A 19,023-nucleotide genomic window follows, 5' to 3' on the forward strand; every position below is an offset into this window, starting at 1 on the left:
AACTGCGATATCTGTAAAGTGGTCTTTATGTGCCAAGCACTGTACCAAACACTGAGGTACGTAAGAGATCAGATTAGATACAGTCCCTGTCCCACATGGGGTTCACATTCTAAGTAAGAGGGAGAACAGGTATTTCATCCTCATTTTTCAGAGGAGGAAACAGATGCAACGTGACTCAATGGAAAGAGCATGAGCTTGGGAGTCAGAGGATGTGGGTTCTAATCCCAGCTCCGCCACTTGTCTGCTGTGTGACCTTGAGCAAGCCATTTAACTTCCCTGTGCCTCAGTTACCTCATCTGTAAAATGGGGATTAAGACTGTGAGCCCCACATGGGACAACTTGATTACCTTGTACCTACCCCAGAGCTTAGAACAGTGCTTGGCACGTAGTAAGTGCTTAACAAATACCATCGTTATTAATTATTATGATGCAGAGAAGTGAAGTGATTGCCCAAGGTCACACAACAGGCAAGTGGCAGAACTGGGATTAGAACTCAGATCCCCGGGCGCCCAGACCCATGCTCTTCCCACTCGTTCATTTCGCTTCTGGCTGATCTACATAAGGGTGGCTCAGAAATCGGGGCTGGGAGAAGATCAGTTGCTCCTTGCCAGTGAACAGGGAGCATTTCCTTTGTATTTGTCCAAGCATTTAATACAGTGCTCAGCACACAGTAAGTGCTCAATAAATACCACTGATTGATGGATTGATTGGTCGGGCAATCAGGAACAAGCTGCTAGAGAGAGGGGTTGAGAAGCAGCAGGGAGAGAGAACAGAGTAAGGCATAGACTTGGATTAGCCCCCAGCCCACTTTTTCATACAGTGCTCAAACGCTTTTTCAAGCCATTTTTCATAATGATTTAGCTGAAACAGGGACCTGGGAGTCAGAAGGACCTGTGTTCTAATCCTGACTCCTCCACTTGTCTGCTGTGTGACCTTGGGCAAATCACTTCTCTATGCCTCAGTTCCCTCGTCTATAAAATAGGAATCAAGGCTGTGAGCTTTACGTGGGGCAGGGACAGTGTCCAATCTGATTAAGGTATCTACCCCAGCACTTAGTACAGTGTCTAACACATAGTAAGCACTTAAATACCAAAAAGAAAGAGAGAAAACAAAAAATGCATTCACTCAGTCTTATTTATTGAGTGCTTTCTGTGTGTAGAGCACTGTACTAAGGGCTCAGGAGAGTATGACAAGCTGACACGTTCTCTGCCCACAACAAGCTTATAATCCAGAGTAAAATACACTTACAGTCTCTTATACAGGAAAACCCAGTGCATTTGGTGCTCTTTCACGCCGCTTATCCTGCAGAACCAAAAGTGTTCTCTGGGGGTAAACAAGGGGAACAGTTCTACCAACTCTGACATAGAATACTCTCCCAAGCGCTTCGTACGGTGCTCCACACACGGTAAGCCCTCAATGGACACCACTGATTGATTGATTTGGGCTACTGCCAGAAGCGATGTTTAAAGATCAAGGGACAAAGATCAGCACACTACTGGGCCTGCAAGACGTCACAGTCCTGGGAGAACCGAAAATGATTTGTCTTCATCGGAACATCTTGTGTCCTTTGACAGATATCGCCGTGCAGCGCGTGAGTAGACAGGGTCTCCTGAGCGCCGCGGCGAGGTTCGCCAAAAAAAAAAGCCTGGCCTTATTACGAAGCGACGAACGGTCACGTCAGGGCTAAATGTCGCCTGGCCTCGCGTCTCAGAGAGCAATCGGCTTTGACGGAGGCAGCCGGAGGGGTCGGATTTCTGAGGAAACGAATCTTCCAATGACGGGCGGAATCTGAGCCGCACTAAGGCCGGGTCACAAAAGGGCCTTGTTTTCCGTGGCAGGCTGTTCCGATTCCATAATGAAAACTTTCAGACTCCTGGTCAAAGTCAAAGTCCTGTTTAAAAAAGGTGGCAGGGCTCAACAACTCAATTTGGAGAAGTAGCGAGGCTTAGTGGAAAGAGGCCGGGCTTGGGAGTCAGAGGACGTGGGTTCTAATCCCAGCTCTGTGACTTGTCTGCTGTGGGACTTTGGGCAAGCCACTTGACTTCTCTGTGCCTCGGTTACCTCATCTGTAAAATGGGGAGTAAGACTGAGTCCCACATGAGAAAGCCTGATTACCTTGTATCTTCCCCAGGGCTTAAAAAATATCATCATCAATTCAAAAATCAAACAAAAGATGTTCCTTTTAATTGGCCTCATCAGTGATATTTATTCCTTCAATCATATTTATTGAGCAATTTCTGTGTGCGGAGCATTGTAATAATAATGACGACAACATTTAAGTGCTTACTATGTGCCAAGCACTGTTCTAAGCACTGGGGTAGATATGAGATCATCGGGTTGTCCCACAAGGGGCTCACACTCTTCATCCCCATTTTACAGATGAGGTAACTGAGGCATGTACTCAGCACTTGGGAGAGAGCACTAGCACAACAGACACATCCCATGCCCACGACGAGCTTACAATCTAGCGGGACAAGCTTACAGTCTAGCACTCACTGTGTACCGAGCACTGTACTAAGCACTTGAGAGTACAATAGCTGGGAGATATAGCTCAGTAGTAGAGTGCACGCTTTTCATGTGTGAGGTCCCGGGTTCAATCCCCGGCATCTCCAGAAAGCTATTTCATGAAAAGCAGCATGGTGTAGCGGCTAGAGCACGGGCCTGGGGGTCAGAAGGTCATGGGTTCTAATCCCCCCTCTGCCACTTGTCTGCTGCATGAGCTTGGGCAAGTCACTTCTCTGTGCTTCAGTTCCCTCATCTGTAAAATGTTGGTGTTTGTTAAGCGCTTACTATGTGCAGAGCACTGTTCTAAGCGCTGGGGTAGATACAGGGTAATCAGTTTGTCCCACATGAGGCTCACAGTCTTCATCCCCATTTTACAGATGAGGGAACTGAGGCCCAGAGAAGTGAAGTGACTTGCCCAGTCACACAGCTGTCAAGTGGCAGAGCCGGGATTCGAACCCATGAACTCTGGCTCCCAAGCCCGTGCTCTTTCCACTAAGCCACAGAGATTGAGACAGTGAGCCCGATGTGGGACAGGGACTGTGTCTAACCTGATTTACTTGTACCCACCCCAGCGCTTAGTACGGTGCCCGGCCCAGAGGAAATGCTTAACAAAAACCATACTTATTATTATTACTACCTTTTAACAGAATTAGCCATCACGTTCCCTGCTGATGACGAGCTTCCAGTCTAGAGGCTAATGTTTGTGTATTGATCTCAAAACAGTCTGGGAAATTGTACAAACATCATCTGTAGAAGTAACGGTTTATCGGAGGCAAGCACAGTATTAAGTGCTTAGGAAGCACAAAAGATAACTCAATCAGTGGTACTTATTGAGCACTTACTTTGGGCAGAGCCCTGGGTTAAGCATTTGGGAAAGTACAACATGGTTAATAGACATGATCCTTGGTCTCGGGGAGTTTATGGTCTAATGGGGGAGAGAGACACTAAGTTACAATTTACTTCACTTCCTCTTTTTCCACTCCCCTCTGTGTTGCCCTAACTTGCTCCCTTTATCCATCCCCCCCTCCGAGCCCTGTACCACTTATGTCCTAATCCATACCTTAAGATTAATGTCTGACTCCCCGTCTAGGGTGTAAATTCATCGTCGACAGGGAATGTGTCTGTTTTATTGTGTTGTACTCTCCGGAGTGCTTAGTACGGTGCCCTGAGGTAATAGGGGTGGGAAACACATGGAACCTCCTGCCCCCAAGAGCAGCCTTGCTCTTGAGACTGTACCCGCAAAGCGCTTACCCAACTCCACAATTTATGGACAAATCTTAGTGTGTGAGGACCCCACAGATTGTACCAATGTACAAAACTGTAAGCCCGTCAAAGGGCAGGGACTGTCTCTGTTACTGATTTGTACAACCCAAGCGCTTAGTACAGCGCTCTGCACATAGTAAGCGCTCAATACTATTGAATGAAATCTTTAACCCAATTGAATCCCCTACCTGTAATTTTTTTGTGTAACTTTCTCCCACACTAGATTATAAATACTAAGTGCTTAGTACAGTGCTCTGCACAGAGTAAGTGCTCAATAAATACAATTGAATTGAATGAATGTAAGTTGCTTGAGGCCAAGGATGGTGTCTACTCCATTCTGTTGTATCCTCTCAAGAGCTCAGTACAATGCTTTACACAGAGTAAGTACTCTGGAAGTACCTTGGTTTGATGGAAGGAGCTTATTCTCTAATGGGGGAACTTTCATTCATTCAGTCATATTTATTGAGTGCTTACTGTGTGCAGAGCACTGTACTAAGCATTTGGGGAGTACAATTTGATGTTTAGGCACCTCCCCCACCTGGGAAGAAGAGCTTGAAGGACACCACAATCAACCATATTTATTAAGCACATCTGTGTGCAGAGCACTGTGACGCAGCAAGGCCTAGTGGATAGAGCACTGCCCTGGGAGTCAGAAGGCCATGGGTTCTAAACCCAACTCCACCCCTTGTCTGCTGTGTGACCTTGGGCAAGTACCTTTACTTCTCCGTGCCTCAGTTCCCTCATCTGTAAAATGGGGATTGAGGCTGTGAGCCTCAGAGACAGGGACGGTGTCCAACCCGATTTGCTTGTATCCACCTCAGTGCTTAGTACAGTGCTGGGCATGAAGTAAGCACTTAAATATCATAATTATCATTATTAATCCTGGCTCTGCCCTTGTCTTTGTGACCTTGGACGAGTCATTTCACTGGGCCTCAGTTCCCTCAACTGTTTAATGGGGATTAAATTGAGCCCGATGGGGGATAGGGGCCGTGTCCAACCTGATTAACTTGTATCTATCCCGGCACAGAGTGCCTGGCTCAGAGTAAGCACTTAAATGCATTAAAAAATAAAGTGCTTGGGAGAGTACAATTCAACAGAGATGGTAGACATGTTCCCTGACCACGACAAGCTCACAGTCTAGAGGAGGAGAAAGCGCGAGCTTCCGGTCTAGAAGGGGAGACGGACATGAATATAAATCTATTACGGACACGTCCACAAGCTCTTTGGGGCCGAGGGAGGGGAGACGGGAGCCGGGGGCTGCCGGCCAGAACGGGACAGGTGCTGAGAACAGGCGATGGAACCACCTCCCAGCAACCACTGTAAGAGCAAAAGGCAACCGCAGGCAAGACGGACAGAAACGCATCCTTGAGCAGCCCGGAGGCGCGGGGCCAGAGCCGCCCAGAGCCAGGGAATGCGGAGAACCGCAGCGGCCCACAGACTGACCGCCCCAAACAGGGGGACTTGTCCGAGACTTGCCCACCATCCTAGAGACAAAGTTGTCAACAGCCCCCCACCCCGCCACACAGCTGCACACGTCCAACACGGAAAGAGCTTTTCAGGGTGCGCTGTACTCTGCCGGTCCTGCTACTCCCATGTCATCATACGTTCATTTTTATGATGAGCCCCACGTGGGACAACCGGATTACCTTGTATCCCCACCACCACCACCACCACCACCCACCCCAGAGCTCAGAACAGTGCTTGGTGCATAGTAAGTGTTTAACAAATGCCATCATTATTATTAGAATTACTTTCTCTCACAAGGTCAGTAACATGATAGCCGCTCTCCCAACATCTTATATCTATTTTACAGATGAGGAAACCAAGGCTCAGAAAGTTGAAGCGACTTACCCAAGGTCACAGCGGAACAGAAAGCAGAGCTGCGATTGGAACGCTCATCTCCCGACTCCCAGGCCCATGTTCTTTCCACTGAGCAATACTGCCACCCATTCAGATGCAGTGTGAGAAGCAGCTTGTCCAAGTGGAAGATTCCAGACCTGAGAATCTGAAGACTTGGATTCAAATACCCATATTTGCCAAATGCTTGCTGTCTGAACGAGGGCAGAGTACTTAACTTCTTATGCCTCACTTTTCTCATCTGCAAGTGGGGATTAGCTATCTGTTCTCCCTCCTACTTAGACTGTGAGCCCCATGTGAGATAGGAGTGGTGTCCAACCTGAACATTTTGTTTCTACCCCAGCACAGAGAACAAAAACCACTAACTTTAAAGCCCTCAATCACCTCAGCCGCTCCTACCTTACCTTGTTACTCTCCTATTACCACCCAGCTACACATTTCACTCCTCTACTGCTAACCCTCTCACTGGGCCTCCATCTCATCTACCCTGCCGCCGACCCCTAGCCCACGTCCTGCCTCTGGCCTGGAGCCCCTCCCTCCTCAACTCCCACAGACATGACTTGCCTCGCCTTCCAAGCTCTACTAAAGGCACATCTCCTCCAAGAGGCCTTCCCTCATTAAGCGCCCCTTGCCTCTTCTTTTCCCATCTACGTCACCCTGACTTAATCCCTTTATTCATCCCCCCTCCCAGCCCCAAACCACTTATGTACATATCTGTCATTTATATTATTGTCTGGATTTCCTTCTAGACTGTAAGCTCATTAGGGGCAGGGAATGTGTCCATTTGTTATACTATACTCTCCCTAGTGCTTAGTACAGTGCTTTGAATACAGTAAATATGTAATACAATTGAATAGAATAATGTTTAAACACATAGTAAGCATTTAAGTAGCATAAAAACATGCCTCACAGTCTCCCTCTTAAAACCATTGATAGACCAGTAATAGAATGGAAATGCTAAAAATCAAATCAAGGCTAGAGCTTCAAAAAGATTTAATAACACCCCACTCAAAAAAGAAGCCAGAAATAGTACCAACAATATCACTAAAAGGGAATCATAGTCACAAACCTTCAAAAAAAAAAAAAACCCAAGGTATGACAAAAATAAGCTTTTTTAGAAAGGCACACTTAAAAGTTACTTAGGTAACCTTCTATAGAGCCTCCCACCCACAAAAGATGAAACCTCATTAGCTCCCCCAGACCAGAAACATAGGCTGCTAGTACTTACAGAACCTGAAGCTCATGGAAAGAGAGAAAAGAGGCATGAAGAGCAAGCACTTTCAGCAAGCGGGTGAAATGTACCTTCCAGTTAAGCTCTCATAAGGAGATCTTCCATCCCACCATTCATCAGAATCAACTTCCTCTCTGAAACTTCCACTTTCAAGGGCTTCTGGGAGATGAAATTTTCTATCACACTCACCTGGCAAGAAGGGAGGAATGCAATCAACTTCCCATCCCCCAGGTTGATTGTTTAAAATGAATCTCATGTGTACCAATCAAGGGCTAGACAGGTGTGGGGAATAATAAAAGCTCTCACACTTTTGGACCAGAGTGTTTTTCTTAATACATTTTAGTCAGTGCTTTCAGAAGGACATTTCATTTCCCCAAGTTTAACCTACTCTAAACTTTCTCCAAAGTTCCTCTTCTCCCAAATAGGGTTCTTTGTTCATAACAAAGGTAGAGCCAGGGAGGGGAAAAGTCAGGTTGCTCTGAAATTGTGCCTCATTAATGATAAGAGAAGGTTTATTGGAAAGTTTTAGTGTTGTTGTCTTGGGCCATCACCTCTCTATGGTGTTTCAGTGGTGAGAACCCATTGATAAAAACTTTATGCACTGGATTCATAGTGTATAAATCCATCATCTCTACTGACCACCTACCATGGAGCAGCGTGACTCAGTGGAAAGAGCATGGGCTTTGGAGTCAGAGGTCATGAGTTGGAATTCCAGCTCTGCCACTTGTCAGCTGTGTGACTGTGGGCAAGTCACTTCACTTCTCTGGGCCTCAGTTACCTCATCTGTAAAATGGGGATTAAGACTGTGAGCCCCACATGAGACATCCTGATTCCCCTATGTCTACCCCAGCGCTTAGAACAGTGCTCGGCACATAGTAATCGCTTAACAAATACCAACATTATTATTATTATCATTGGCAGACAACTCCATTAAGTAATCAGGCAAATTCACTGAGAGCTCATAGTGTGTGCAGAACATTGTACAAAGTGCTTGGAAGACTACAATATAAGAGTTGGTTTACTCACATCCATGCATAAACAACTCTCTCTCTCTCTCTCTCTCTCTCTCTCTCTCTCTCAACCAACCAATGGTATTTACTGAGATCTTACTGTGTGCAGAGCACTGTACTAAATATTTGGCAGACTAAAATAGTTCTTTATTTTACTCTCCCTCAATCTGATTGGGAGTTTACTGTGATCTCTGGACTGTGAGCTCATCGTGGGCAGTAATGTCTCTGTTGAAAAGCTGCATGGCTTAATAGAAAGAGCACAGGATGGAAAGTCAGAGGTTGGGGGCTCTAATCCCACCTCCTCCACTAGTCCGCTGTGTGAAGTTGGGCAAACCACTTAATTCATTCATTCATTCAATAGTATTTATTGATCGCTTACTATGTGCAGAGCACTGTACTAAGCGCTTGGGATGAACAAGTCGTCAACAGATAGAGACGGTCCCTGCCGTTTGACGGGCTTACGGTCTAATCGGGGGAGACGGACAGACGAGAACGATGGCAGTAAATAGAGTCGAGGGGAAGAACATCTCGTAAAAAACAGTGGCAACTAAATAGAATCAAGGCGATGTACAATTCATTAACAAAATAAATAGGGTAATGGAAATATATACAGTTGAGCGGGCGAGTACAGTGCTGTGGGGAGGGGAAGGGAGAGAACCTCTCTGTGCCTCAGTTACCTCATCTGTAAAATGGGGATTAAAACTGTGAGCCCCACATGGGACAACCCGATTACCCTGCATCTATCCCGGCACTTAGAACTTAACAAATACCATCATCGTTATAATTATTATATCGTACTCTCCCAAGTGCTTTAGTATAGTGCTTTGCACACAGAAAGTGCTCAGTAAATATGATTGAATGAATGAATGCAAAGCATTATACTAATTGCTTAGGAGAGTGCAATAGCCCCCTCTTTCTCTCTCCAAGCAAATGGACAGGGAGAGTGAGAGCAGGATAAATAATATTTTTAGTGTATCAGGGCAGACTATGTGTTTTCTTCTTCTCACAGAAAATCCTACAGCTCCTTTTCTCTTAAATCTCAAATCGAAAATATCCAAGGGAGAACATCTTCTCAGTGCTGAATTGCTCGTCCTGTCAAGATTTTGTAAGTTCACTCGTTCCACAACCCTTTGATTTGGAAACCTCAGCTGTGTGCATTCAGGGTTTAGAGACCAGCTTCAAAGACCTAAAGAGCATCTTAATCAGACACAGGTTCAAAAACATTTTGAATTAATAAACTCCCAAAGATCCACTGCTGTCCTAGAAATACCTAATTAAAGCCGTGTTAGTGAGGTTTTCATTCATTCATTCATCCAATCGTATTTACTGAGCACAGGAAGCGCTGGACTAAGCACTTGGAAAGTACAATTCAGCAACAAATAGAGACGATTCTTACTGAACAACGGGCTCACAGTCTAGAAGGGGGAGACAGACAACAAAACATGTAGACAGGCATCAAGAGCATTGATATAAATAGAATTATAGAAACATATACATCATTAATAAAATAAATCAAATAATAAATATGTACAAATATACACAAGTGCTGTGGGGCGGGAAAGGAGGTAGAGTAGAGGGAGACAGTCGGGGCAATGGGGAGGGGAAGAGAAGAGGAAAAGTGGGGCTTAGTCTGGGAAGACTTCCCGGAGGAGGTGAGCTCTCAGTAGGGCTTTGAAGAGGGGAAGAGAGTTAGTTTGGCAGAAGTGAGGAGGGAGGGCATGCCAGGACAGCGGGAGGACGTGGTCCAGGGGTCGACGGCGGGATAGGCGAGAACGGGGGACGGTGAGGAGGTGGGCGGCAGTGGAGCGGAGCGTGCGGGGTGGGGAGTAGAAAGAGAAAAGGGAGGAGAGGTAGGAGGGGGCAAGGGGTCGGAGAGCTCTGAAGCCAACAGTGAGGAGTTTTTGCTTCATACGAAGGTTGATAGGCAGCCACTGGAAATATTTGAGGATCGTGAAGATAGCCCAATCTTCTAATCGGGTTAATCCTTTCATAATGAACAGTTACTTATATAAAGCAAATAGGGAGATGCTGTCTTCGGTGTTCCCTTTGCACTTGGATCGACACCCTTTATTGGTGCCAAGAAAGCAGCACGGCAGAGGGCTAGGGTTGGATAGAGCCGGGGACTGGGAGTTAGAACGTCAGGGATTCTAATCCCGGCTCTATTTGTTGTTGTGCGGCCTTGAGCACATCACCTTGATTCTATTTATTTGCTATTGTTTTAATGAGATGTTCATCTCCTAGATTCTATTTATTGCTATTGTTCTTTTCTGTCCGTCTCCCCCGATTAGACTGTAAGCCCGTCAAAGGGCAGGGACTGTCTCTATCTGTTACCGATTTGTCCATTCCAAGCGCTTAGTACGGTGCTCTGCACATAGTAAGCGCTCAATAAATACTATTGAATGAATGAATGAATGAAATTTCACTTTTATAGGGCTCAGTTCACTTATGTGTAAAATGGGGATTGAGCCCTCAATGAGACAGAGACTGTTTCCAACCCAATTTGCTTGTATCCACCCCAGCCCTTAGTACAGTTGCTGCCATATGGACAGTGCTTAACAAATACCAAAAATATTATTATTACTGTCAATTTGTCCTGTACACTGTAAGCTCACCTTGGGCAGGGAATGTGTCTGTTTATTGTCGTATTGCACTCTTTCAAGCACTTAGTACAGTGCTCTGCACACAATAAACTCTCAATAGATATGATTAAAGGAATGATTTATTCACCCCTCCCTCAGCCTCACGACATTTATGGACATATCCACAATTTATATATTCATATTAATGTCTGTCTCCCCTGCTAGACTGTAAGATTGCTGTGAGCTTAGGGAAAGCAAACAGGGAACATGCTCTACACAGAGAGCATGTCTAGCAACCGTGTTATTTGTTATGTATGCTCTCCCACCTAAATGATACAGTGGTCTACATACACAAAGCCCTCAATAAACATGAATGATTGATTGACCGATTCATGATCTCTGTGGGTATGGTGACAACTAAGAAAGCAGCCTGAAACACGTTCTCATATTGGTCTTTCTAGGCTGTAAGCTTGTGGTGGGCAGGGAAACATGTCTCCCAACTCTGCACTCTCCAAGAGTTTAGGTCAGTGCTCTGCATAGAGTAAGAAATCAATAAATTTGGTTGCTTGATTGATTGTACGGGACAGAGACTGCTATTAAGCTCATCCCTTAATTCTCTTTTCTGTTGTTTTTTTTTTTTTAATTTCGGTTATGGTGCCAGAGTAACGATTCTAGACAAGATTAATGTTGTTTTAAGTATTGTTTAATATTGTAGAACAGTCGCAAGGGTTTCAGATTCAGTGTCCAAATTACGCTGAGTCTGGCCGTTGTAAGATGCAGAAGCTTAAACTTATGAATTAGATATCCTCATTGATAAATAGTCCTTGAAAGTGGAAAGCAATGTATAACTGGTTCTGTTACAGTAATTTCCTCATTACCGTGCATGGGAAAGGATCCATTTATTTTCATATTTCAAATGGATGACTAGAACTACATGTTCAGTACAGTGCTCTGCCCACAGTAAGCACTCAATAAATACTATTGAATGAATGAATGATTCTGTAAACCTTCCCTTTTTGCCAGCAACTAGCAATATTATTCAATTTTCAGAAGGTCTTTTTTTAATAGAATCTTTAAAATACAATTTTAAATCTACTTTTCTGTGCATCAATATTTCCAGCTTTAATGTTCTTGTTAGCGATCTACTAAAGGTATCCCTATGATTTATTTTAAAGCATAAGCTTACCAATCAATTAATAACAATAATAATAATAATAATGTTGGTATTTCTTAAGCATTTACTATGTGCAGAGCACTGTTCTAAGCGCTGGGGTAGACACAGGGGAATCAGGTTGTCCCACGTGGGGCTCACAGTCTTCATCCCCATTTTACAGATGAAGTAACTGAGGCACAGAGAAGTTAAGTGACTTGCCCACAGTCATACAGCTGACAAGTGGCAGAGCTGGGATTTGAACTCATGACCTCTGACTCCAAAGCCCGTGCTCTTTCCACTGAGCCACGCTGCTTCTATTATGAATTAATAAATCAACAGTAATTATTGAGAGCTCTCTCTGTGCAGAGCACTGAGTGAGTCTCTCGGGAGAGTACAATACAGTGAGTAGGCCTGATCCTTGCCCCCAAAGAGCTTACAGTCCAGCCGGGAAAACGGACATTAAATTAAATTACAAGTACGGAAAGCAAAGGAGTTTAAAGAGGAGTTTTCTGGGGGAAAGGGTTGAGGTGAATATGTAAGTGCTTAGAAAGTGAGAATTCAAATGCCTAAGTGATACAGTAGGGGAAAATAGGATGGGGAGATAAGAAATTAATTGGGGGAGACTTCCTGAAGGATATGTGATTTTTACAGTGCTTGGCACATAGTAAGTGCTTAACAAATACCAATATTATTAGTAGTAGAGTTTGAAGATGTAGAGAGAGTTGAAGCTTCCTAGCAGGAAGAGGGTCTGAGCAAGAGGTTGACATTAAGAGACAAAAATGGACACAACTTGTAAGACAACTTAACTTTCTAGATTTTCACAAGACTGTTGGGTGAATATTTGTTGTGAGGAATCTTTCAGAGCAATGAGGTGATCTCATTAACTTGTTTACTTTCCATAACCTGCTTACTCGGTTTTTTGGGTGGGTGAGGGAATTGAGCAGATCTGTATTTGCGAAGGGATTTTGATGTAAATTGAGTTATTTTTGAGAATCAACCTATCGTTGGCAAATTTTCCCGGCCAGTTCAAGCAGCAGCTGGAAACGCATTTAACCCAGAATCCCTTAAACTTGAGTGTTTTTTGTAGGGTTTGGGTTTTTTTGTTTGTTTTTTCTGATTTCCACTCTTCAAAATACGTTCTCTTCAAAGAAGCTATGGTCTGCGAAGAAAAGGAATAATAGTAATCTTCAAGATTCCCCACAATTTTTCCGATGAAAGTTAGATGGGTCAAGGATTACAGTATCCTAGCAACGCTAACCACACACCCTTCGCTGCAGATGAAAATGTACTTGTTTCCAACATGCTGCTGGTCTTGGCAAATTTTAAGCAAACAATAGCATTCTCAGAGAGAGTGAGATCTTTTTTCTGCGCGGGTTGGAGGTGGCTGTCGGCATCACAGCATGGCCTAGTGGATAGAGAGCCAGCCTGGGAGTCAGAGGCGAAGGGTCTGGAACCGGCCCCGATCTCCCCAACACAGGGAGAGATGGACCACAGGCAAAACTACTTAGACAGCGAGTCCCATGTGGTATATGTTAATTGTGGTATATGTTAAGCTCTTACTATGTGCCAGGTACTGAACTAAGCACTGGGGTGAACACCACAAGCAAGTAGGGTTAGACACAGTCCCTGTCCCACGTGGGGCTCACAGTCTTAATCTCCATTTGCCAGATGAGGTAACTGAGGCACAGAGAAGTGAAGTGATTTGGCCAGAGTTGCACAGCAGACACGTGACAGAGTCAGGATTAGAACCCATGACCTCCTGACTCTCAGACCCGTGCTCTATGCACTAGGCCACGCTACTTCTCATGTGAGTCAGGGGATGTGTCCAAACTGATAAAGAAACAGCATGGCCTAGTGATTTCACTTCACATAAGCAGTCTGGCCTAGTGCACAGAGCCCGCGCCTGAGAGTCAAGTGGTCCTGAGTTCTAATCCCGGTTCTGTCACTTGTCTGCTGTGTGACTTCGGGCAGGTCATTTGGCTTCTATGTGCCTCAGTTACCTCATCTGGAAAATGGGGGTTAAGACTGTGAGCCCCACGTGGGACGTGGACTATGTCCAAGCTGAGTAGCGTGTATGTACCCCGGTGCTTAGAACAGTACCTGGCACATAGTAAGTGCTTAACAAATGCCATCATTATTGTTATTACAAGTAAATCGAGGTGAACACAGTCCCTGTCCCACATGGGGCTCGCAGTCTCAGTCCCCATTTTACAGTCGAGGTTACTGAGACACAGTGAAGTGAAGTTACTTGCCCAAGGTCACACGATAAACAAGTGGAAGAGCCGGGATTAGAACCCAGGTCCTTCTGACCCCCAGGTCCGGGCTCTATCCACTAGGCCACGCTGCTTATGTGACTCCAAATCACTAGAAGAAAAGCAAATCTCCACTGGACTTTGCCCTCCACTTATTTTTAACCTGGCATGCGCAGGCTGGACTAGGCATTTGAAGAGCTGAATCTGAAATCCCTTACCTCACATAGGCCTAACCTCTGTGTCCCCCCCACAAAAAAATAAGCGCTGACATCCTAAATTAGCTAACTAAAATAGATGAAAGACTTCAAAGAACCCAGATTCTACTAATGTCCTAATTTCCCAGTGAAAAATGGTATTAGGGATGTCAGCTGTCCCAGATTCCAAGACAGACTGCGCCCCCTGTTTCCATGACAGCTGCAGATGGAATCTTCAAATTCAATTTCCACCAAATTACATGCAGACGTATTTAGAAGGATCTCCATAGGGCTGTGCCTCTCCAGTTTGGGAGAAATAAAATCAGTTGGGTAAGTATTAATAATAAAGGTATTTATTAAGCACTTTCTATGTGCCAGCCACTGTATTAAGCTCTGGGATCAATACAAGCAAATCGGGTTGGACACAGTCCCTGTCCCACTTGGAGTTCACAGTCTCAATCCCCATTTTCCAGATGAGGTAACTGAGGCCCAGAGAAGTGAAATGACTTGCTCAAGGCCACGCAGCAGATGAGTGGCAGAGCGGCATTAGAACCCATGACCTGCTGCCTTCCAGGCCCGTGCTAGCCACTATACTGACCACAGGGCCTTGTGGAAAGAGACCGGGCCTGGGATCCAGGAGACCATCTGTCTGCTGTGTGACCAAGGGAAGTCTCTTAACTTCTCTGAGCCTCTTTCCACGGCAGCTGCGAGCTGCTTCTGAGTCCCGCTTGAACGATGCCCTTACCGCTACTGCCAGTCCCTGGAGATTAACAATTCTGGAATTTGTTAAGCGCTTACTATTTGCCAGCCACTGTGGTAGACATAAAGAAACTAGACTGGACCCAGTCCCTGTCTCCCAAATGATGAATAAAAAAACACCAATGCTGTGAATTTGTCGAGCATTTATCTTTCCGGAGCACTTCCCCTGTGCCCACCTCACTTTATAAAGCACTTAGTACACTGTTCATCATACAGTAAGCGCTTAATAAATACAACTGATTGATGAGTTTTTCACCACTTCCAGGTGAGACAGGAAGAAACAAGGCTATTATCTCCATTTTATACATCCAGAAGGACTAAACGACTTGCCCCGGTTTATGAGGACAGTCGGGAGAAGGATGTAGGAAGGGAGGATCCAAATACTTCCCCCCTTCAAAGCCCTACTAAAAGCTCACCTCCTCCAGGAGGCCTTCCCCGACTGATCTCCCCTTTTCCTCTGCTTCCCCTCCCCATCGCCCCAACTCCCTCCCTCCTCTCTACCCCCCCCTCCCAACCCTACAGCACTTGTGTATATATGTATGCTTGTTTCTTATTCTATTTATTTATTAACGAAGGGCATGTATCTATAATTCTATTTTATTTATATTGATGCTATTGATACCTGTTCACTTGATTTGTTTGGTTTTGTTGTCTGTCTCCCTGTTGGGAGACTATGAGCCCGGTGGGTAGCGATTGTCTCTGTTGCCGAATTGTACTTTCCGAGCGCTTAGTCCAGTGCTCTGCACACAGTAAGCACTCAGTAAATGTGATTGAATGAGAGAAATACTCTCCACTGAGCCGTGCCATCGGGCTATGAGATCAACAACTCTGCTGAAAATGATGACGGATTCACTTGGTCCCGTCTGATCGTCTGTTCACGCAGCGTTGGAGCCAGAGATTTCCTCACCGGGGGGACCGAGATGAGAAGGGGAAATAAGTTCGGAACAGGAAGAGGGATCCCGTCTCCACCACCTGTCTGCCGTGTGACCTCAGACGAGTCACTTCACTTCTCCGCACCTCAGTCACCTAATCTGTAAAATGGGGATTGAGACTGAGAACCCCATGTGGGACAGGGACTGTGTTCAGGCTGATCAACTTGCAATAATAATAATAATAATAATTACAATGATAGCATTTGTTAAGTGCTTACTATGTGTTCTAAGCACTGGGGTAGCTACAACCTAAATCAGCTGGATACAGATCCTGTCCCACATGGGGCTCGTGGTTCTTAATCCCCATTTTACAGACAAGGTAACTGAAGCACAGAGAAGTGAAGTGACTTGTCCAAAGTCACACACAGCAGACGAGGGAGAAGTCGGAATTAGAACCCAGGTCCTTCTGACTCCTAGACCCACGCTGCTTCTCTTGCATCTATCCCAGTACTTACTACAATGCCGGACACATAGTAAGTGCTTCACAAATACCGCAATTATCATTATTATTATTATTATAGACAGAGCTCTGCACTAAGCACTTAGGAGAGAAGAATACAGCAGAATTCGTAGTCACATTCCCTGTCCAACACTCATCTTCATTCCAACTCAGCTATTTCCGTGGCTCGGAAGTGGTGCTGTTAGGCCTATGGGCCTAGAGGTCGGGGGAGCTGGGGGAAGTGGCCGGCCCTGGGGCTAGCAAAGGGGTAAGGGTCACCCCAAAGAATCACTCTGGGTTCAGGTGGTCTTACATGGATTTCCCCCCAGGGGTCTGTGAGATTGGGCCGGGGGGAAACACCTAAGACCGACATAGAACAAACTGGATTTGAGAAGAAGGAGCTGGACCCGTGCCTATTTGGGGTAGTTTGGGGGAGGGGACAGCTGGACTCTCCCAGGAAACCAGGGACAAATTTCCCCAACTGGAGGCGGGGTGACAGATGTGTCTTTAAAAATGCGCCTGACCCTCTGGCATCCGAGCAATGCCACATTTGTGCATGCAAACGGGCATTTCCACATGCCATCTGGCGTGATCCGGCCCCACGGTGAATTGTTAAAAATCCAAATTTCCTTTTGTCTCTGATGCCTTTAGGGCTATAAAAGCAAGCCTCAGATCCCCTTCTCCATCCCCAGCCCAGGATGGGCTCTATTTCCAGCTCCCCGAGAGACCAGAATATACCGGAATCTCCCAGACGCAGCTAGGAGAGCTGAAGAGGCCCATCTCCCTCCCCAACCGATTTAGTCTCCGGATTTTCCCCTTCCAAACTTGGGCTTTCCCCCTCAGCAGGCTTTAGGGATATCGGAAACAGCACGGCCTAATAGATAGAGCGCGGGCCTGGGAGTCAGAAGGACCTGGGTTCTAATTCTGGATCCACCACTTGTCTGCTGTGTGACCTCGGGCAAGTCACTTTGCTTCTCTGGGCTTCAGTTACCTCATCTCTAAAATGAGGATTAAGACTGTGAATCTCAAGTGGGACATGGACTTTGTCCAATCTGATTAGCTTGCATCGACCTCAGTGTTTAGTATGGTGCCTGGCATAAAAATAATAATAAAAATTATGGTACTGGCTAGTCATTTACTATGTGCCAAGCACTCTTCTAAGCACTGAGGTAGATACCAGCGAATTAGGTTGGATACAGTCCCTGCCCCACATGGGGCTCATACTCTTAATACCCATTTTACAGATGAGGTATCTGAGGCCCAGAGAAGTGAAGTGACTTGTCCAAGGTCACAAAGCAGACGTGTGGTGGAGTCAGGATCAGAATTCAGATCCTTCTGACTCCCAGGGATGTAGTAAGCTTTAATAAATACCACTGAATTTAAAAAACATCAGAACTAATGCATTCATTATCCCTCTCTGCTCCAGATTGAAACAGGTTCCAATTGCCTTAAGAAATACAAATTCTTCTGCTCTTAATGCGGTGATAATAATAATAATAATGATGGTATTTTTAAGTGCTTAATATGTGTCAAGCACTGTTCTAAACACAGGAGTAGATACAGGTAATCAGGTTGTCTCACGTGAGGCTCACAGTCTTAATCCCCATTTTACAGATGAGCTAACTGAGAGAAGTGAAGTGGCTTGCCCAAGGTCACACAGCTGACGAGTGTCAGAGTCGGGATTAGAACCCACATCCTCTGGCTCCCAAACCCGTGCTCTTTCTGCTAGACCACACTGCTGTGGGCGCTGGGTAAATCCCTTTGATTGATCTCACTCACACCCTCTGTCACAGTTGTCATTTTTCCCTTACACATGGGTGAACGTTCAATTTAACGACCTGCGATTATAAGGTTAGGAAAAGTTGATCATTTCCCCTCTCTCATCCCCCTGGCCTCCCAGCCTCTTTTCCCTCTCAATCCACACTTCACTCTGCTGCCTGCATTTTCCTTCTGGAGATATTTGCTGAATTTACTGGAAATCCCTGACTTATTGGAAATAAGGCAATCACTGAGCTTATCAAACATATTTATTGAGCACTTAGTGTGTGCATCACACTGTTCTATGTTCTTGAGAGAGTACAAAATAACAGAGTTGGTAGACACGTTCTCTGCCCACCGCAAATTTACAGTCTAGAGGATACTGACTTTTATATAAATAAAATAATAATAATAATGTTGGTATTTGTTAAGTGCTTACTAGGTGCAGAGCACTGTTCTAAGCGTTCGGGAGGATACAAGGTGATCAGGTTGTCCCATGGTGGGGCTCACAGTCTTCATCCCCATTTTACAGATGAGGGAACTGAAGCCCAGAGAAGTTAAGTGACATGCCCACAGTCACATAGCTGACGAGTGGCAGAGCAGGGATTCGAACCCATGACCTCTGACTCCCAAGCCCGTGCTCTTTCCACTGAGCCACGCTGCTTCTCAGTTTATAGATATCAAGCAATGATATTTATTGAGCACTTACTGTGTGCAGGGCACTGCACTGCACTGACATCATCCCTGCCTTCAAGGAGCTTAGACTCAGCTTGTCGCTCGTTATGAATAGGAACTGTGTCTGCTAATTCTGTGGTTTTGTCAATGAACGGCAACGATCGATTGTCAGGAAATCACCATATTCATTCAATTGCATTGATTGAGCGCTTACTGTATGCAGAGCACTATATTAAGCTCCTGGGAAAGTCAACTGTGCTCTTGAAAGATGAGAAGGAAGAAGGAATTCATTCCAAACGTCGAGGCTGGGTAAATCCCGAGTCATTTAATTTCTGTCTTCATACAGAGGTCTTAGTAATATCACATTTTTAAACCATCAGTAGCATTTACCTAGTGTCTATTGTGCACAAAACACT

The 19,023-nt window shown here is 45.3% G+C and overlaps 1 non-coding gene across 1 annotated transcript; it reads left to right on the forward strand.

The window, feature by feature from the left end:
- The first annotated feature begins 2,540 nt into the window (after positions 1-2,540).
- On the forward strand, positions 2,541-2,612 carry TRNAA-UGC. The gene has a single exon. It is a non-coding gene; the product is annotated as a tRNA-Glu (tRNA).
- The last annotated feature ends 16,411 nt before the right edge of the window (positions 2,613-19,023 follow it).

The sequence above is a fragment of the Ornithorhynchus anatinus genome, chromosome 8 (genome assembly GCF_004115215.2).
Source record: "Ornithorhynchus anatinus isolate Pmale09 chromosome 8, mOrnAna1.pri.v4, whole genome shotgun sequence".
Taxonomy (NCBI): Eukaryota; Metazoa; Chordata; class Mammalia; order Monotremata; family Ornithorhynchidae; genus Ornithorhynchus; species Ornithorhynchus anatinus.